The following is a 14,238-nucleotide window of genomic DNA, read 5'->3' as shown; positions in this document are numbered from 1 at the left end:
AAGAAACAAGTTAAAAAACAAGTAAAAAAAAAAAGAATGGAAGTAAGTTTTGGGTGTAGTTTTAGGACTTGAGAGAGATAGAGAGATGGGTGAGAAAAGTGGATTTTTTGTACCACTGTTCCTGAAATTCCAAGAAATCTTGTATTGCATTATTAAATATCTTTTGCTCCAAATGTTGTGTTATTTGACTGTGACATCACAAAGAGACTGGATTGTAGTATATTTTCTTCATAATTTCCTGATGCTCCCTTCAAACCTCCACCTGGATATCAGAGTGATGTTTTCAAGATGAAAACTTGATATTGAGAGCTATCTTGTTTATAGAATTTTTCCACCTTGAAATTTTGTGATTTTTTTAATTTTTTAATTGTTTTATTCCAATCCTAATCTTTGCCACATTTTTTCACATCTGTCTTTTCATGGATATACAAAACAAATGATTTTCTTTCTTTATATGAAGCATAGTTGTGGAATTTCAGAATTTAGCAGCCCTAATTTTCCATTTGCTTTTTTTATTTAATACTAATTCTGGTTTCTATTATTTCCCTTTAATAACATGTTAAATGCATCAAAATGCCATTTAAATTCTTTATTACTCACTGACTTTTGCTTGGCCAGGAAACAGAACAGGAAGGGCAGCCTAAGATGGGAATCTACGAATCAGAAGTTGAAAAGTGTTGTTGAAGTTTAAGGCTTGAAAATCAAAACCAAGAATGAGAATCTTGGCACTCACAGAGGAGGGCAAAAGTAGCTCACAGAACCATAGAAGCATCCAAACCAGCCAACAGGTTCACCCAACCACAAACTGAAGAGACAAGATCAATCTAGGAAAGCAGGTAAAATCAGGCCATGAGAGAAAAGTCAACATTTCTGATAAACGGAAGACCTCATGTGCCTCAGGCACTTGGAAGATTTAGAAGTAAGAGGGATAATGTGGTAACTTGAGTGTGATTAGCCTAAGCAGCTAATGAGGGCCAATCGTTCTTTCTGTCTTTTCCTGGTCAGTTTATACCAAATACTGACACCCAGAACATTCTGAAATTTCTCAAAGTTCTCACTCCCATTTAAGTGATAAAAGGAACATGAGGGTAACTTCAGTGTAATGATTTATAAGGAAATGTCCCAAGTTTTTCATTTGTTTAGAACAGAGGTCAGCAAATTTCTTTTCTGTAACGGGCCAGATAGTACATATTTTAGATTTGTAGGCCATACAACCGCTGTTACAACTATTAATTCTGCTTTTTTAGCACAGTAGACAATACACAAAAGAATGGGCATGCATATGTTCCAAAAAACTTTAATTTACAAAAAGAGGCAACAAATTTGCTAACTCCTGATCTAGAATTTGGTTGTATTAGATATTGTTACTCACAATTATTACACTACAAACTAGTTTTTGGAAATATTTTTATTGCATACAAATTTACATTATAAAGATGTTATAGAAAGAATTTGATCAATGATGTTTTAACAGCTAATATTAAGTGCAAAGAAATTTTATTTTGATAATCTACTTTCTCATTTAAAATTTACAGACTAATGTGTCTTTTAAAAAGACATTACATGACTTTATTTTACTTAATATATTATCAAATCTCTGAAGGTCAACCTGTGTCAGTTAGATGCTGAGGATTTTATATTAGGGGAAATATGATGAAAAAATATGTACATGAGAAATATTTTAAGATGATTCTTAAGTATAATTTTTATTATAATGTAAAATCTAACTACACTTATAAAAAGTCCAAGATGAAGCATGGAGATTTAAAAAAAAATGTATCAGCAGTGGATTTATTGATGGAAGTAATCATTTAATAATATATACAGATAAAAATATATATAATATATACATATAGCAAATCATTATTTTGTACACTTAAAACTAATACAATGTTAAATGTCAATTATATCTCAGTAATTTTTAAAAGATCACTAAGGTGTCTTTTCTATTTCAAATCTGTTATTTGATATTAATTCTGATATGACTAGCAACAGTAAGGGTGAGCGAATAAGCATTTTACATCCCTGAGACAATGAAGATCAGTAAAATATATTTTTAAAAAGTGGTATTGAAAAGTGCTTTTTGCTGGTCATCTGTTTCATTTCACACAGTGGCCAAAATTAGATGCATTTACTATTATTTTTGTTTGCATGGTTTTCAGTAAGAAATCACTCTCTGATTCCATCACCCCACTCAGGATGCTAAGTAAATCTGTGGAGACAAACTCCATGGAGTCCAAGAGGCCAAGTGGTCAATTCTTTCCCAGAGGAGCAGGATGTTGCTTATTGCCTACAGTCCTTTAAAGAAAATGAAAAAATAACAAGGCAAGAACAGTGAAGAAATTGCAAAGGTCCCAAAGTGTATAAGGCATTTACAGAACCATTCAATTTTCTCAGTCAAGACGTTGCAAATAGTAACGTGTAAATCATGCCTCTCTTTGTTAATATGTTCCATCAGGTTCTTGTTTCGAGGGAAAACAAAGACCCTGTTTGCTTGAGTGTTTTCCTTTATTCAGTATGATGACTTTTCAGCATTTCTACTTACTTATCATTATTACTTTGTTACCACTTTTCATATTTCAAGAGCTAAAAGGGCAAATTAATTCAAGTCATTCACAATTCAGTGTGATGAATATGTGTTGAGTATCTACTATGTCCCTGAATTGAAATGCAACAGTGAACAAAGCAAAGATCCCTTTCTCGTAGAACTTATAGTGCAGTAGAGACAGATACTAAACTACAAATGCATAAATAATTCAAGTATTTAGTAAATTAAACAGTGATAAGTGATGGTGAATTCCAAAGACTGAGGCAGGGAGTAGGGGATTACAATATTTAGTAGAGGCGAAAGTAGGTTCTCTGGGAAGGTGAAATTGTGAGCAAAAACTTGAAGGAGGCAATAAGTTAGCCAAGAGCATATCTGGCAAAGAATATAGATTTTCCCAAAAATGTATACATATTCTTTGAATAATTATAAAGGCAGTGTTTATTAAAATACATTTCATTTTCAAAATTGAGCTATTAGTTGTTAAAGTGTGCATACATATTTTTTTGGAGGGGGGAGGCACCCTTAATTAGAGCAAAAGCATAGGAGTGTCCCTGGAAAATGGAGGCAAAGATAAATGTGTCTGGAGTGAAGTGAGAAGTTGCTGGTATAAGGAGTTCATGGATTATGGGATTAGAAGATTGGGTCTAGGGGACACTTTAGTGCCTTTTAGGATAAAGATCCATTAAAGGGTTTTGAACTAAAGTCAGACATGACCTGACTGGCTTCAACAAGATCATTCTGGATTCCATGTTGAGAAGAGACTGAAGGAAAGTAAAGATAGAAGGATGAAGACAAATTAGGAGGCTATTGGCATAATCCTTGTAAGCGCTTTTTTTTTTCAAAGTAATTTAGTCCCACATCTATTAAACTATCCATGGCAAAAGATTTATTTCTAATTTCTTACTCATCAAAGACCAATAATTTTGCAAAAAAATACTTTAAAATGAAATAAAAAGGCATACATAAAAATATCTCAATATTTTTCTTAAATTCAATAGATAAAAATTATTCTGTAAAGTTGATATAAAAAATTCTAAATGTTTATTCTTAATGTCTGTACTCATTACAAGTCAGTAATATATGGACACCAGGCTGTGAACCACACTTTGAGTAACACTGGCTTAGTGGTTTTTCAACTAACATATTTCTAGAAGTTCACTCCTAATTTCTGTAGAATCCTTTGTTTTGAAAAAAAAAGAAAAGAAAAGAAAAAGCAAGTAAGATGCATACCAAAATCAGTGCTTTTCTCATAAATAGAAGTCTTATTTATATCCATCTTGCCTTTATATTGTATTATCTTCCTACACCTGATAATTTTTATGTGCTTCTGTTATAAGAAAGTATGAATAACGACAAAATAAAAAAATAAAGGAGTTGTTTTGTATTATTGATTTATAGTCACATGTAATATTACAATTCATTTTCTATCTATTCATTCTAAGCAGGCACAGCTCTTACCAGTAGTCAGCATCGTGAAAGTAAAATGGTCAGTAAGATTTCCTTTGAAGTAGAAGTGTTCTTTTCCTCCCATTTCAAATGATAGACTACTGAGTCACTAAGGAATACCAAAAACTAATACAAATTTTAAGACTAAATTGACAGTGTGGATAATAAATGTAAGAATATTTTAGTGATCTATTTCAAAATCTGAAATATTCTGATTTTCTGCTGGAAATTATAAGTGGCTAACTTGGCTAAATATTATATCTCAATCTAGAGTGAGCTTTGCCACTGAGGACATGGTGAGCCTTTCATTCTAGTTACTGTGATGTCAGGCAGCATACTTGCTCTCAACCCTGTTCCACAGGCATTCTCTCACTTAGCAACAGTCCCCCATGTATATACCTATAGTATTTGAATTTCTTCCCCATCCTCTCACCCACTACATCACTTACTATCTCCCTAATTAAAGCACCTATTTCAGCAGCTTCTGATGAACTGTGGAGAGAAGCATAGGGCACTTAGCATTAAAAGGCCCTTTAAGATTGAAATCATCTCAGGCATCTTCTCAGATCATAGTGGAATGAAATTAGAAATCAACTACAGTAAAAACAAAAAGAAACATTCAAACACATGGAGGCTAAATAGCATGTTATTAAACAATGAATGGGTTACCAATGAGATCAAGAAAGAAATAAAAAACTTCTTGGAAACAAATGAAAATGAATATACAACAACCCAAAATCTGTGGTACATAGTAAAAGTAGTCATGAAAGGGAAGTTCATAGCACTACAAGCTTACCTCACAAAAAAATTAAAAATTAATAATAAAGCAAAGTAAGTAGAAGGAAGGAAATAATAAATATTAGAGCAGAAATAAATGACATAGAAACTAAAAAATAATGAAGCTAAGGGCTGGTTCATTGAAAATATAAAAAAGGTTGATGAACCACTAGCCAAACTCATCAAAAAACAAAGAGAGAGAACCCAAATAAATAAAATAAGAAATGAAAGCAGAGAAAGAACATCTGATACCACAGAAATATAAAGGATTGTAAAAAAAAAAATACTATGAACAACTATATGCCAATAAGCTGGACAATATTGTCTATTGGCAATATGAATGAAATTGATGAAGTAGAATCAAAAGTAATCAATAGATCCACAGAAAACAAAGCCCCTAGCCCCAATAGCTTCACAGAGGAGTTTACCAAACATTCAAACAAGAACTAAAACTTATCCTCCTCAAACTATTCCAAAAAATCCAAGAGAAAGGAACACTTCTGAGCTCTTTATATGAGGCCAGCATTTTCCTAATTCTAAAACCAGATAAAGACACTACAAAGAAAGAAAATTACAGGTCAACATCTCTCATGAATATAGATGCTAAAATCAGCATCAGATATGCCCTGTGGCAGCCAACTGGCCTGATTGCACCCCCACAACCTCCCATGGCCCCTCCCCCAGACCCCTGTTTGGCCCCCCAAACTCCTATTGGGGCTGGGGCCGGCCAGCCAACCACCTATAGTCCTGCTCCCAATCTCCCTCACCCCAATCGGGGCAAGGCAAGCCAACCAACCAACCACTGGCTGCCCCTCCCCCAAACTGGCCCAGCCCTGATCGGCCCCATTGGGGTGGGCCAGCCAGACCTCACCTGTGCATGAATTTGTGCACTGGGCCTCTAGTATATTAAAAAGATCATACACCATGAACAAGTGGGATTTATTCCAGGGATGCAAGACTGGCACAATATTTGCAAATCAATAAACATGATACATCATATAAACAAATTGGAAGACAAATACCACATGATTATATCAATAGATGCAGACAAAGCAAAAACCAAATCCAAAACACATTTTTGATAGAAACTCTCAACAAAGTGGGAATATCAACATAAGAAAGACCACATATGACAAACCTACAGTGAACAATATACTAGTATTCAATGGGAAAAAATTTAAATCATTTCCCCTAAGAACAAGAACAAGACAGGGATGTCATTTACACCACTCTTACCATATTACTGGAAGTCCTAGTCACAGTGATCAGACAAGAAGAAAGAATAAAAGGCATCCAAATTGGAAAGGAAGAAGTAAAAATCTCATTATTTTCAGGTCTCATGATATTATATATAGAAAACCCTGAAGACTCCACGAAAAAACTACTGGATTTGATATATGAATTTGGCAATGTAATGGGATGCAAAATTAACACCCAGAAATCTATGGCATTTTATATACCAACTAAGGGCCCAGTGCACAAATTTGTGCACCTTGAAAGGAACTGTGGGCCGTGAGGCTGCAGTGGGCACAGGGGCAGGTCTCAGCCCATCCTCCATACCCCCGCCCTATCCCTCCCACTGCAGTCCCTGGGTCCCCTGTCTGTAGGCAGCCCCACTCTTGTCACCACTGCTCCCACACACTGATGGCGCCAGCCCCACTTGCACCCACTGATGACATGGAGTGATTGAGCCAGCACAGCAGCAGTTGTGAGCAAGGCTGGTGCTGTCAGCAGTTGCAAGCAGTGGCTGCTGCCCCAATCACCCTTCAGGAGCAAGGGTAGGTAGAGAAATCCTCAGGGGTGATCGGGGCTGGCAGCCACCGCTCGCACCTGCTGATGGCACCGAGCGATCAGGACCGGTGCCAGGTGCCTGCAGTCAATGGGAGCAGCGGCTCTGGCCCCGGCTGCAGGTATGAGTGGATCCAGTGCCAGCAGTGGGTGTGAGTGGTGGGTCTGGCACCAGCAGTGGGTGTGAGAGGCAGCTGTCAGCCCTGATCACCCCTCAGGGGCAGGGGGAGGTGGAGAAGCCCTGAGAGGCGATCAGGGCTGGCAGCCACTGCTTGCACCTGCTGATGGTGCTGAGTGAGTGGGGCCAGCACCAGCAGCATGAGGGAACAAAGAATTTTCAGTAATACCAGGGGCTCACCCCAATGACAGCGACTGGTTCCCCACTTTGGTATGGCACTCCCACTCACCTGCTCCACCATCCTGCTGCGGCCAATGCCCACCATGTTCCGTGCGTGCCCCCTGATGATCGGCACACATCATAGCGACCAGTTGTTCAGTTGTTCAGTTGTTCCACCGTTCAGTCTATTTTATATATATAGATAATGAATTCTCAGAAAGAGAAACTAAACAAACAACTCCCATTTACCACTGTAACAAAAAAATTAAGATACTTAGGAATAAACCTAACCAAGAAGGTAAAAGACTTATCCTTGAAAAATGTTATACATTGAAAAAAGAGATTGAGGAAGATATCAACAAGTAGAAGAGTATATTGTATTCATGGATTGGTAGAATTCACATCATTAAAATGTCTATGCTACTCAAAGCAATTTACAGATTCAATGTGATACCTATTAAAATACCAATAGAATGTATCATAGATCTAGAACAAGTGCTCCAAAAATTTATATGGAACCCAAAAAAGACCCAGAGTAGCTGCAGCATAGACTTAAAGTCAGTAAGTAGTTAAATCATAAAAATCCTAGAAGAAACCATAGGTAGAAATATCTCAGACATTTCTCATAGCAATATGTTTATAGGTACATCTTCTAGGGCAAAAGAATCTAAGGAGAAAATAAATAAATAGGACTATATTAAAATAAAAAGCTTCTGCACAGCAAAAGAAACCATCAACAAAATGAAAATGGAGCCATTGTATGTGAGAATATTTTTGGCAAAGATACATCTGATAAAGTTTAATATCTAAAATATATAAGGAACTCATACAATTCAAAAAAGAAGACAAGAAATCCAATTAAAAAATGTACAAAGAACCTAGACACCTTTCCAATGGGGTATAAAGATAGCCAAGAGACATATGAAAAAAAAATGCTCAATAATCATCAGAGATATACAAATTAAAATGACAATGAGGTATCACCTCACACCTGTGAAAACGGCTACTATCAAAAAATCAACAGATGACAAGTACTGGTGAGGATGTGGAGAAAAGAGAACCCTAGCACATTGCTGGTGGGAATAAAGATGGTGGAGAACAGTATGGAGTTTCTTCAAAAAGTTAAATATGGAACTACCATTTGACCCAGTGATCATACTTCTAGGAATATCTTATATAATAAAAGGCTAATATGCAAATTTACCAAACAGTGGAACAACCAGTCTCTATGACATGCACTGACCATCAGGGTGCAGATACTCAATGCAGGAGCTGCCTGCTGGTGGTCAGTGTGCCAGAAACTGGCTCACAGCTGGCAAGCACAGTGGTGGTGATGGGATCCTCTCCTGCCTCTGCGGCAGTCGGACATCCCCTCTGAGTGGATGAATTTTGTGCCCTGGGACTCTAGTATCCTAAGAAATCCAAAACACCAATCAGAAAGAAATGTGTGCACCCTTATGTTCATAGCAGCACAATTTATAATAGTTAAGATCTGAAAACAATCCAGTGTCCTTCAGTAGATGAGTGGATAAAAAAGTTGTAGTACACTTACACCAGGGAATACTATGCAACAGTAAAAAGAATAATCTCTTATCCTTTGAGACAACATGGTGGGACCTAGAGAGTATTATGCTAAATGAAATAAACTAGTCAGAGCAGGACAAGTATCATGTGATCTCACTCATATACGGAATCTATTGAACAAAACAAACTGATGAAAAGAACAGATCCCAAGACATGGAAGCATGGAAAAGACTGCAGAATCTCAGAGGAAGGCAGGAGTGGGTGGGTAGAGAAGAGATTAACCAAAGAACATATATGCCTAACCCATGGACACAGACAATAGGGTAATGAAGGCCTGGGGTGGGGGACAGGGTGGGCTAGAAGGAGTCAATGGGAGGAAAAAGGAGACATATATAATACTTTCAGCAATAAATAGTTAATAAATAAATAAAACCTTAATGGCAATCTTATTAACATAGCAAGACTCCCTCCCAGTACCAATCTAGCTCCTTTTGTCCCTCCCTCAGGCTCTAGCTCTCTAGCTCTTTTTCTCTCTCTTTTGTAATTCTTTTTAGAACCCATTCTTAACTGGGGCTAATAATTGGCTGCAGTTCACAACCTTTCCATATATACATTCAACTTGCACTAAGAAAATGAGGTACAGAAAGTAATGAACCCCTTCAATTGTTAATATTTTTCAATACTAAGCTTCATGGAACTGGAATAAAATGAGCTAATCAAGCCCCAAATACACCAGTCTTGTTTTTTATTCTATGCTACATAGTTTTTATTTTATAACCACAAAGAAAAGAAATCAAAGTTTTAAAAAAATGTGTGAAGCAGAAAATACTCTAATAGAAATATGGCCATAGGTAATGTTTTATTTGTTGATTTATAAATATTTATTAAGCACTTACTATGTTTTAAGCTATACAGCAGTTAGTAAAATAGCTAAATTTATATTCTAGAGAATTGGTACAAAGGGCATTATTAAATAATTCAGCATAGCTTGTATAATCTATATATATATAAAAAGAAGTAATATGCAAATGAGGTCAGGACTCCGTAACAGTCCCAACCAGCTCAGGAGGAGGGGCCAGGCATGGACCCAAGCCTGAGAGAACAACACACAGGTGTGGCCTGAAGCCTGAGGGGTGCCTGCTCCAAGTCTCCATGGTGTGGCTGCGGGCAGGCCCCAGTGGACACACACACACAAACAAACACACACACACACAAACAAACACACACACACAATGGAGTGCCTGCTCTGAGCCTCCACGGCCAGATTGCAGCTTAGGCCTGCTTCCCATGGGGACCGGGCCTAAGCTGTCAGTAGGACATGCCCTGAGGGCTCCCAGACTGTGAGAGGGGGCAGGCTGGGCTGAGGGACCCCTACCCCCCTAGTGCATGAATTTCGTGCACCGGACCTCTAGTTTAATTATATAATTCTAGAGTCTAGGGGTGGGCAAACTTTTTGACTCAAGGGCCACAATGGGTTCTTAAACTGGACTCAGAAGAAGGAGCTGCGGCCGTGTTTCCCGACGTTGCCATGTTAACACTGCTGCTGGTGAAGGAGCGGAGGGGAGAGCAAGAGAACCCTCTGCTCTTTCAGCTCCACGGGCCGTAGTTTGCCCATGGCTGTCTAGACCCAACATATTAAAAACAAACTGATTTTTAAAAATAACATTAACATTACTTGGACACTCTATAAATTCGGCATGTTTCTACTTGAAATGTAAGAAAGTTATGGCATTCTGGAGTATGCTTAATATTTTCAGGAATTTATATTCCCTTTAATTTCTCTTAATGTGCTTGTAAGCATTTAGGACTGCAAATCATATTAAGAAAAAGATGGAATTTGAATATGGCATAATCATAATCACTATTTTTAGTCTAAATTTTTATGTATTTAAAGGACCTATTTCTTGAGCAAATATTTATTAAGGAAACCCTCCTTGTAAGTAAAATGCAACCACAAATTAAAACATAACCATTTTAATTGTGTATGAGGTTCTTTTATTATGGCTATTAGATAACCACTACACCATAAATTACCAACAGAAATACAAGAACATTATGCAACAAGAGCATTATTTCTAATCAGATATGTATGTGCATCTGGCAAATTGTGACATAAGGGATTGTATTCTTCTGTCCACGTGGGAGAATAAGCGGCCAGGATAATCTGGCTTGGCTGGAAGAAGACTGTGCAGCCATATTTATCTATGGAAGTGCCATATGTCTGCTCTACCAGGAATTATTGTGGTCAAGGATCCACTGCAGTGCACCTATGGTGAAAATATAAACCTGTTTCCTCTGATTTTTTATGATCTTGCTATATTTTGAGTTAAGATAGAGGCCTTTTAGCAGGGTAATGTGCTGATACATACACAGATTTCTTAGTAGGTTAAAAGAGTGTTTGCCGAACTATTTTGAAGATTAATCAAGACTCTACAGTAGATTAACAGTCTTCATGCCCACCTGAAATGAAAGAGCTCAGATAGCTGAATTTAACACTTTCATTTTCCAAAGATTGTTCGTGTGAATATTCTTGGTGAGCTCACTATTGTGTGCAATGGAAGGTTAGTGCAGCTAGCATGCTCATTAACTTGTCAAGTGTGTACAAAAAGTCTCCACACAGCTATGTTTTAAAAATCTTTGCAGGTGCATGTATATAAAGATAAATGCATGGACTATCTCTAAAACAATACACAAGAACCTTGGAAGGAACAAAGGCTGACTACATTGAGGGAGAAGTAGGCACCTGGAGCAACAGGGATGCAAGAAGAGAGACCTTTTAATTGTGTACATTTTTGTATTTCAAGTTCTGTGTCATTTGCATATATTAACTATTCAAAATGAATTTTTAAAAACTAAGTCTTTGCACAAGATTCAACAAAGGAAAGGCAGAAAGGAGAGTGTAAGAGAGGGACAGAAATGAAAAGGAAAAAAAAAAGAGGATTTGAAAAGAAAAGGTAAGAAAAAAAAAAAACAGGAACAGGGAAGCATTTAATCACTGTCCTATTGCTACAAAATTATTCAGGTCCGAAATCTGCTTTTCTTTCTATCCTTCCCCTCAAAGTCTGGGTCTAGTTCAAGTCCTCATCATTTCTTGGTGGTTGACTACCACAGATGTCTTTGCATATTCCTTGATTCCAATGTTGTCTGCTCAAACCTGTCCTCCATCCAGCCGCCCCACGGTAACCTCCTCAGTGGACTCCACCATGTACAGAATGCAGTTTCTGCCTGCCTCTCCATCTCTAACTCTCATTTCCTCCTACCTTGCATTTGAAATTCCAGCAACACTCAACCACTTGTTCTTTCTTTAGCACCATATGCTATTTATTACTCATCATGCTCATGTTGTTCATAGCACCTAAAAAGCATTATGGCCTCCCTTTCCACTTATGTCATTGTCTTATAATTATCTGTTTGTACGACTGCTTTTCTTCCTGGACTGTAATATGCTGTGTTTCTATTAGTATGCTCAGGGCCCACTATTTGACCTGATGCATTAAAGATGCTCAATACATATTGACTAACATTAAAAGAGATAGTGTCCTCAACCTACCTCTCTGTGACCCTAAGAAAGGTATTTTATTTTCTACTTGTTTATTAAATGTAAGAGCATAATATTCCTAAATAATTTTTCTCTTATGAGATTATCTATTAGTTAATGTTTGCATTGTGGTCAGATCCCAAAGGTACTGGTGTCCATATCAATGTCATAATCTTGACTCCTAACATTTTTACTACAGAAATTTTCAAAGATAACTCAAAAGGAGAAAGAAAAATTTGATGAACTTTAAGTGTTAACATCCTGCCAACTTTATTTCATTTACCCTCCCAATCACATGTAGCCTTTCACCTATAAGTATTTTACTATTCTTCTGCAACACATACAAATTTTTAAACATAACAACTATGACAATAATGGACATTTTATCTATATCTTAATCTATGTTACTGTGTTTTTTTAATTTTTAAAAAATATGTTTTTATTGATCAAGGGAGAAGGATAGAGAGGTAGAAACATCAATGAGAAACATCAATCAGCTGCCTACTGCGTGCCCCCTACTGGGGATTGAGCCAAAAACTTAAGGGAATCAAAAGTGACCTCCTGGTTCATGGGTCAACGCTCAACCACTGAGCCACCCTCGCCGGGCTATACCTTTTTATACAGGAAATATTAGTCTTTTTACTTTAATTATGAAAGGAACCCCAGAACAATAAAACACTTCTGTTTAAAAACTACCATGTTTACTGTGATTGCCACAATAATCCTTTTCCAAATGGTATATAAGCTGTTTTAAATGGCTCAGGAAACTCATAGTCAATATTAGTTCAATCAGAAACTTTAGAAAAAAAGGAAAGTTGAAGTCAATAAATATAATTGTGGACAAACTTCTTCCCAGGATGAAATATCAACACAGCAGTTTCACTTTCGGAGTTACCTGCAATTCCCTGGAGGAATATACATGACTGTCCTAGGAATATTAGCTACAGCTACCAAATAGGTAAAAGCTCTGCTTAGGCTGAAGTACCATTTTTTCTTACTATCAGGTAAAGGAAATAAACTCATTTCTTAAAAAAAAAAATCAACCACAAAAACCCCCAGTGGATTTGTATGTTTTATGGTATATGAAAGACTGAGTACAGGTGAGAAGAAAATGAAAGCCAATAACCCAACTAAATCTATTAATCAGCAAAAAACATTGTACAGTGTTTTAAATCTGCTGATTTGTTCTGGTAACTCAGATTCACTTTAGAGAATCTTAAAAAAAATGTTGTTAGTACTGACAATTAACCTGAGGGAAAAAAAAGAAACTAAAAATATACTGTTGTAGTATGCTAGTGCCCCCTAAAGAAATAGTAACAAATAATTTGTCTTACTTTGTCCTGTGTCATTTTGTTTTCACTTTAAATTGAGTATGTCAATAGCATTAACCACACAAGTCTACTGCTTGATTTGTAACCAGTGGATGCTATTCATTTTATATAATTTAGCAATGTGTTTTATATACACATACAATCACACATGCAACTTGGCACAAGAAGAGAATAGGTAGTAATAAAATATTTTTCAACTGCTTACACTTAAATATAGATAGAACACTAATAAACTAGGCCCACAACAATAATTTTGACTGCTTTTATATCATTTTAAAATTTGCTTTTTTTGAAAAATGAGCTTTGAAAGATTTAATAGAAAAGATGAAGTGTGAAGAAACATCTCTGTGTTAGGGGAAATCTTTCATGACTATTACTACTACTGCAAAGTTTTATCTTTGGGTAGGATTATAGTTTATCAATGACATTTTAGCTTATTTCATTTGACTTCACAATTACCTATGAGGTAGGCAAAGCTCATTATTACCCATTATTCTCTAAAGTTCAGAGAAATTACAGCACAGCTAACTCTTCTGGGTTGATAGACCTATTATACCCCTTGATCTGAGTTTCCATTACATGAATGTACACATATGTAAAGTTTCATCATGCTGTACACTTACAGTTTATGCAATAACAATATTAAAAAGCAATATGCTCAAAATCATAAGCAGGTGATCTAGAGAGGTTTTTATATACTGTGTAGTAATGTTTAAGTCCTATTAAGCAGATAGTCAGTAGAAGTTTCTTGCTAAAATAATATGGCTATCCTATCTAATAAAAGAGAAACATGGTAATTAGCTGTACCTCCGCTACCCTTCCCATTCGCTAATCAGGGCGATATGCAAATTAACTGCCAGACAAGATGGCGGCCGGAAGCCAGGCAGCGTGCTTCAGTGATGGAGGACTCTAACGTTCCCCAACTGCCACTGCCAGCCTCTGAGCTTGC

The sequence above is a fragment of the Myotis davidii genome, unplaced genomic scaffold, assembly GCF_000327345.1.
Source record: "Myotis davidii unplaced genomic scaffold, ASM32734v1 scaffold1654, whole genome shotgun sequence".
Lineage (NCBI taxonomy): Eukaryota > Metazoa > Chordata > Mammalia > Chiroptera > Vespertilionidae > Myotis > Myotis davidii.
This window is presented reverse-complemented; position numbering follows the sequence as displayed.